Here is a 7159-nt window from a genome sequence, read left to right as displayed (position 1 = left end):
TTTTTAATAAAAATTGGTAGTCTTTGGATTTTGTCAACCTAAAATTAAATGACTAGTTTCAAAAACATGAAATCAAAAAGTATTAAGCACTGTAAAAACACTTGTCATTTTCATTGTCGCTACAAAAAGGGGGGGGGGGGGCTATGAATCCATCTTTTTTCCTCTCTCTCTAGGTCAGATCCCAGTGATTTGGAATACCTGAGATGCTACCAGTCCCAAGCGCACCAGACCCAAGCGCCACATCTGTAGAATGAAGTTCGACTCCCATTTAGTGACGCAAGAAGTCGACATTTTCTTGGGTGCATATTTGTTCTCAAGGCACAATGAATCAACATAACAATTATGAAGGTATATGACAAAACAAGAATGCCATTGATTTTGAAAGCAAGACATCATATGGTGTGAATGATGTCATAAGTCAAGTCATTTACTGCTGTCCGCAAATCGCAGTCATCCAATCTTTTCAGCTACAAGAACCCGATTGATGATGTTCCGAAATGTCCAAGATTGAAGAGCTTGTAGTCAAGTCAGCCCGATAATATATCGGATATATTTTTTTCCCTCTCACAGCTCGTCACCAATAACAATCATCCAACACTTATTTGACAAAGCAAGACTGCATTTATTTTGGAAGACAGCCAAGGTAACTGATTTGATTTTGATTGAAAAGGCCACACAGCGTTGTGATGTTCTCAGTTCAACACCAGTCACGATCATCATGAGACTCAAATGGGAAGATTGCTGCTGCGACCTCCAAGTTCACATTGATGTGCCGCCGTGACACTTAAAATTGCTGAATCACAACATGAAATGAAATGCCAACCAGGGTCAGCTTTGTACAAGTGCGTTCGACGCAACGCTCACGAGTCAATTTGCGTGAACGAATGTGACGTCGTAACAGACATCATCCCAAGTGATTTTATTTTTTTTAATCAATGTTCTGCTGACATATTTTTAACCCGAACAGCGGACGAGTGGGGGTTGGTTGGAATCGTGTCTTCCTCCACTTGGTCCACGATCAGGCAGTTTGAAAGACAACCCGGATGTAGAGTGTGACGTCACGACGCCACGTAAGCGTTTAGCTGCTAGCTAGCTGTTTTACACGGATTTGGTCTCCCGATGCACACGCGTGATCCCCTCGCACTATTCACGAATGACTGCTGTTAAGTCAGGTTTTAATTGCACCAGTGCAAAGCACAAGTAAAGTTTTTATGTGCTTTCGAATTTGTGTATTTTCCGATAGCTCCAATATGCTGATTAACGTAGGGTTTCTGATTAATGTATCGGCAACTATGAACATGCCATTAAGCCGACAGTATTTTTTATTAATGAATAGTTGTTGAAGTCAAAACAAATGCAAATATGTGGTTCCATAGTTTTTAGAAAATACGAAAATTAAAAGACTTCCCGTTCCTGCCTGCACCTGAAGCTAATTAGCCTCTTCCGGGCTGCCAGTCAGGCAGCCGCGCCGCGTGCAGACCAACGGCAAACAATTGAGCTTTTTCGTCGTCAAATTCAAGTTCAACCATGAGACTTTTAACATTTCACCTTCACGATTACTATAATATGCTCATCTTATAAGGAAAAAGACAACTTCCGTCCATGATGGTACACTAAGTATTGTTTCCCCCCCCCCGCCTTCTCCATTTATTCCATTTAATTCGTGTCTCTTTTTTGTCCCCTTGGTCAAGGTCGCCATGTTCTTGGATGTGACTGACCGCTTCCGAGGCACGAAGCACCGCGCGGCCGGGATGACGGCATGTCCATAAAGAGGTAATTTTTTTTTTTTTTAAATTACTCGTGTGTATGACAGACTGTGTGCTTCCATACTAGGGTGTGCCCCAGTTTCAGTGGGTTGACCTTTACCAAGTGCAGCTCAGGGTTAGTGCAGGAAAATGGCGGCCACATTATGTCCTCTGTATATTTACATGCTAAAGGTCCACATCTATTTGTATAAATTATGTATTTGGTTCTAAATGAAGGTAGAATTGCTGACGCTGCATGGTTAATTGTTGGCTCTCCCATAGGCCAGAAATAATAAACTTTGTACAGTGGTCACCATGACAACCAGCAAACGTCTTGCACATACTGTACATGAAGTCGTCCTCCGCCCGCCTCATCTTCGATGACCCTCCTCATGCTGTAATATAAGAGTGCGAATGAGTTTGCAGTCATTCAATAGGATTATATATAAATGACAAATTATCATTAAAACAACAACCCTGAGTAAGATAAACCAATGGTGTCAAACATAGGGCCCGGGGGCCACATCAGGCCCCCGGAAGCAAATCAAGCATGTCCATTTACGTAACACTTGCTCAAGTCTGAACCAAATTTGCAAATTGTCAAATATAATCCATAACTGAAAGGAAAATAAACGTGGGTGTCGGAATGTTAGCATGACAAGTTTAAGCTATAAAATCTTGTATTGTTTGAGAAAAACATTTTAAGCTCCCAAACAGGTAATTTTGTCAATTTTCCCGCCAAAATGGAGGGTCACAGCATGCAAATCCGATGAGTGAACGAAGTTTGTTTGGAAAAGCTGTCAATTAGAGCGCGTTTGTCGGTGACCAAAAGCGAGCTCGTTAGCGCTCCTTTGACTCGCTCACAAAGCCGCCGCCACGTCGAACTCGACAAATTGGCACGTATGGACTCGCCGAGGCGTGTGAGAATACATCATCACGCGCCGCCGCTACTGAGCACCCACCCGCGTGTCGTCTTAATCGGCGCGCCGCTGTGGGGATGAGCGCTTGCGCATTCACTCACTTTCGAAAGTGAAATCATGTGGAACCATTTGTACTTATTTCTATTTTGTAATGTTCCACACAATTTTTTCCCCCCGAAAGTTTTAGACCACGCTAACTCAAAGCTTTTGTTGACATAATTTTAGGCTACAACTAGTGAATATAAATCTGATTTGACGTGTGTAGCACGGCAGGCAAGCGTCGGTCATGGTGTACGCGCGACAGACGATCAATAATCGCTCACGAAAATGCTACCCCGCTTCCGAATCAGTCGATGGCCCACAAAAGGCCGCCACTGCGACGTTCCACATCAAAGCTCGACTCTTGCGGCAAATCAATCACTTTTCCCGCCGACGGACGCGGCAACCGTTGAGACGATGGCGATTGTTATCCCAACAAACCACATTAGCAAAATCCACTCGGAATGTATTCTTCCCGACGATTGATGACGGGGTTTCGCGCCGCACAGCTGCTGCAGGTGTATCGATCTGTTTCCGCACTTTGTGTGCCGCGACGCAATGTTGTCACGACAAATAATAAATAAATTACATTAAAAAAAAAAAAAAAAAAAAATCTCCCATACGCCAGGCCAACGTGTGTCCGAGGTCACCTTGGACGCATTAGGATTAAATATGATGGCGCGTCTCAAATCGGGGCTTAAACGCCATGTTGTCTGTAAGCTGCCAGCAAGTGAAAGGAGTCAACACACAAACAGATGGGAGATGCCGATATAGAATAAAATGTACGTGCAGCATATTTAGCCAGTGCATGCTCCAAGCAAAAAATACTATCAGAAAAAGAAACTTCTGCTATGCTGTTATTCAACCAATAGTTTGCCGGTCAAGTATGCAAAGGCCAAACTTGCATCCGAAATGCTCGCCGTCGCTTGACGACATCTGGAAGGAAAATTGGAGACAAAATAATTTGAACTAGTGCAACATTCAAAAGGTGCTTTTTTTTCTCCTTGATCCGATGACATCATCCAAAAAAGGTTAGGGAAAAGGTAGCATCAAAGTTTAGGAGGCCCGAGGAATTGTTTGACTCGCCTCGCACGTGTTCAAATGTTGTTCCCCAAAAACATGAGCTAAGTCACTTGCGTGATGTCACTGTTTAAAAGTCATCTTTGATGATTTGCATGTGCAGAGGAGCCCGCCACGGAAACGGGCTGCCTTCCACGTTGACCCGCGCGTCATCGGCCGTCACCTGTACTGCGGAGAAGCGTTTGTAGTGGCCACGTTGTCGCGCTCAGGTAACTTGCTCAACTTTGCCACGCTTGCACCGCAGGCAGGAGCAGAATAATAAGAATTTTTTTATTCGTCTCACAATGTCGTACTTATGCTTTTGTTTTTGTTTTGAATGAAAGGATCGGAGAGGTTCCGGGCAAACACGCAGCCGCCACATGCAGAGTCTGGGAGGTGGACGGACGGGTCTGTGCGACCACGATGACAACCTGCGCCTGGGCTGGTGAGTACGTTTTCTTTTTTGCAGGTGGCGCGGAGGGGCCTCCCTGTGTGGAGTTTTTATGTTCCCCCCGTGTCTGCCTGCATTTTCTCCGGCAACCTCGGTTTGCTCTCACACACCAAAAACATGCACCGTAGGTTTATTATTTATTCTAAATTGGCCCCAGATGTGATTGTGAGTGCAAATGGTTGGTTGTTTATTGTGTGCCTCGCGATTGGCTGGCAATCGGTTCAGGGTGCCCCCCGCCTGCTGCCGAAAGACAGCTGCGATGGGCTCCGGTGCGTCACCTCGTGAGGACGAGCGGATGGACGGAACACCGGGACACACTATCTGCTTGGCAGCACAGTAAGTGAAGCGGTTTACCATCTGCGCGTTATGTTTGCTCCATATTTACCTGTTAGCACCAGGCAAACACAAGCGGGTTTTTTTCCGCAAAATGCCTGACGCTAACCGATAAATATGCCGCAAACAGAGTGCACGAATGGTGAACCGCTTCACTTGGTGTTGCCATGCAGACTGTGTGTCCCGTTGTTCCGGTGTTCTATCCATCTCAGTCTCCATTTTCTGATCCGCTCCTCCCCACAAGGGGGTGTGCTGGAGCCCATCGCAGCCGTTTTTGGCCAGTAGGTGGGGTACATCCTTGAACCGGTTGTCAGCCAATCATGGGGCACACAATAAACAAACAACTATTTGCACTCACAATCACATCACTGGCCAATTTAGAGTAAATAATAAACCTATGGTGAATGTTTTTGGTGTGTGAGAGCAAACCGAGGTAGTCAGAGAAAATGCAGGCAGACACGGGGAGAACATAAAAACTCCACACAGGTAAGCCAAAGCGGGGATTTGAACCCCGTACCTCCGCGCTGGGAAGCCAGCGCACTAACCACTAGACTACGGAGGTTCCTTGCCCAGCACATTGGGAGGCGCTATTTGTCATCATGTTTCAAAGGGGAGGAGTTAAAAACAAACGGAGACAAGTGTTGTCGTTGTACTTAGTGTTTTATTTCTTTTGCAGGGGAGGACTTGGTGACGCCCACGGTTGTGGAACCGCTCCCCCTCGCAGCGCTGGACCACCTGCAACAGAGAAATATGTTACACCAGGGGGAGGACACTTGGGCTCCCCGACACCCCTACTCTGCCTGCTTGAGATCTCGCTCTAAGAAGAGCAAGATCTCAAGCAGGCAGGCTAGGGGTCTCGGGGAGCCGAAGTTCCTCGAGAGCCAGAGCCTGCCTGCATTCGATCTCTCTAGATCGAAAGTAGGCAGACTCTGACTCTCGAGGAAGTTCAGTTCCCTCCCCCTGTGAAAAACAAAGGGTCTCAAACGCCGGTCGTCAGGGGCCGCTTTCCTGCCTGTTTTCCGTCTGTCCCTGATGCAACACACACACACCTGATTCAAATGATCAAGAATGATCATTTGAATCAGGTGTGTGTGTTGCAGCAAGAAGAGTCAAAAGCAGGCAGGAAGTCGGAAAGCGGCCCTCAACAACCGTCGTTTGAGAGCCCTTGTGTGAAACAAATGGTCAATTACTCACCCCTGCCACCATCTTGTTCCTCACGACCCAGTCAAGATACGTTGATCCTAAACAAACAAATAAAGAGAAACATGACACCAGTTGTTGCACCATGTCGTATCTGGTGTTTTTCCTCACCTTCAGTCTTGCCCAGGCAGCTTGCTGGTGAGTCCTGGTGGACGCAAAGTGTTGCCATAGTGACGTGAAGAAGAAGCAAATAGTTTCTGACTGCCACCATCTTGTTCCTAAGGACCCGGTCGAGACACGTTGAGCCTACACACCCAAAATAAACAAAAATAAATGAGGAGAAACATGACATCAGTGGTTGCCCCAAGTCATCTCTGGTGTACTTCCTCACCTTCAGTCTTGCCCATGCAGCTTGCTGGTGAGTCCTGGTGGATGCAAAGTGTTGCCATAGTTACGTGAAGAACAAGCAAGCAGTTTGACGAGTTTTATGTCTTTGTAAAGAATACATTTGTTGAAGTGATTGAGTTCATGTTCCTACCTGAATCAGGATGATTCTGCCAGTGAAGCTCCTCATCACCGTGTGCGGAAACAATAAAACGAGGTCCTGGTTGTACGTGCAGGGTACTCGGCAGGGAGGAGAGCGGGGACCGGCTGGACACCTTGAAGAAGACAAGCCTGCAGCAGGACGGTGGCCTGAAAACAGAGAACAGTCAGCGTTGCAGTTTTTGCAGCACCAGAGACATTCAATCATACAAAAGGAAGTCGGCCATGTTGGGGTCAGTGTCGGAAGACACTGGTGTTAAACTCAAGGCCCGAGGGCCACATCTGTCCCTTGGTAACCAAAATGCCAGTTCTTACAATTCTTTACGTATGTGTGGAAAAGAAGTCGGTCACCTGGACACAGAGCAAAGCCAAAGGCTATTTGGCCCGCCTGAGGGTCTTGTGTTAGTGGCACCGGGCCACGTTGTTCCATTACGACAATGTCTGTGAAACACTTTACTTTTTGAGACTGTAATTTATATGATGTTTTTTTTTTTTAACAATTTACTGGACATCATGTTCTAAAAGCTTGACCACGCAATTTGCAATTTGTTTTTTAACAGCCTGTATAAAATCAGATTTTTACAACCTGCCTGGACATATTGCTTTTCAATCATAGTAAAGTGTTTTTGGCACGAAAAAAACGACAAAGTATAGTAAGGCGTTTTTAGCACGAAAAAAACGACAAAGTATAGTAAGGCGTTTTTAGCACGAAAAAAACGACAAAGTATAGTAAGGCGTTTTTAGCACGAAAAAAAATTTGGCACGAAAAAAACGACAAAGTATAGTAAGGCGTTTTTGGCACAAAAAAACGACATAGTATAGTCAGGCGTTTTTAGCCGAAAAAAACGACATAGTATAGTAAGGCGTTTTTGGCACGAAAAAAACGTCATAATTTAGTAATGCGTTTTTGGCACGAAAAAAACGACATA

The 7159-nt window shown here is 45.6% G+C and overlaps 1 long non-coding RNA gene across 1 annotated transcript; it reads left to right on the top strand.

The window, feature by feature from the left end:
* Positions 1-1223: 1223 nt before the first annotated feature.
* On the top strand, positions 1224-6432 carry LOC109523793 (uncharacterized). Its single transcript, XR_002169849.1, has 5 exons — positions 1224-1608; positions 1692-1773; positions 3888-3993; positions 4108-4208; positions 5224-6432. It is a non-coding gene; the product is annotated as an uncharacterized LOC109523793 (long non-coding RNA).
* The last annotated feature ends 727 nt before the right edge of the window (positions 6433-7159 follow it).

Source organism: Hippocampus comes, unplaced genomic scaffold (assembly GCF_001891065.2).
Source record: "Hippocampus comes isolate QL1 unplaced genomic scaffold, H_comes_QL1_v1.1 scaffold38, whole genome shotgun sequence".
Lineage (NCBI taxonomy): Eukaryota > Metazoa > Chordata > Actinopteri > Syngnathiformes > Syngnathidae > Hippocampus > Hippocampus comes.
The sequence above is the reverse complement of the archived record's forward strand: the minus strand, read 5'-3'. Positions and strand labels throughout refer to the sequence as shown.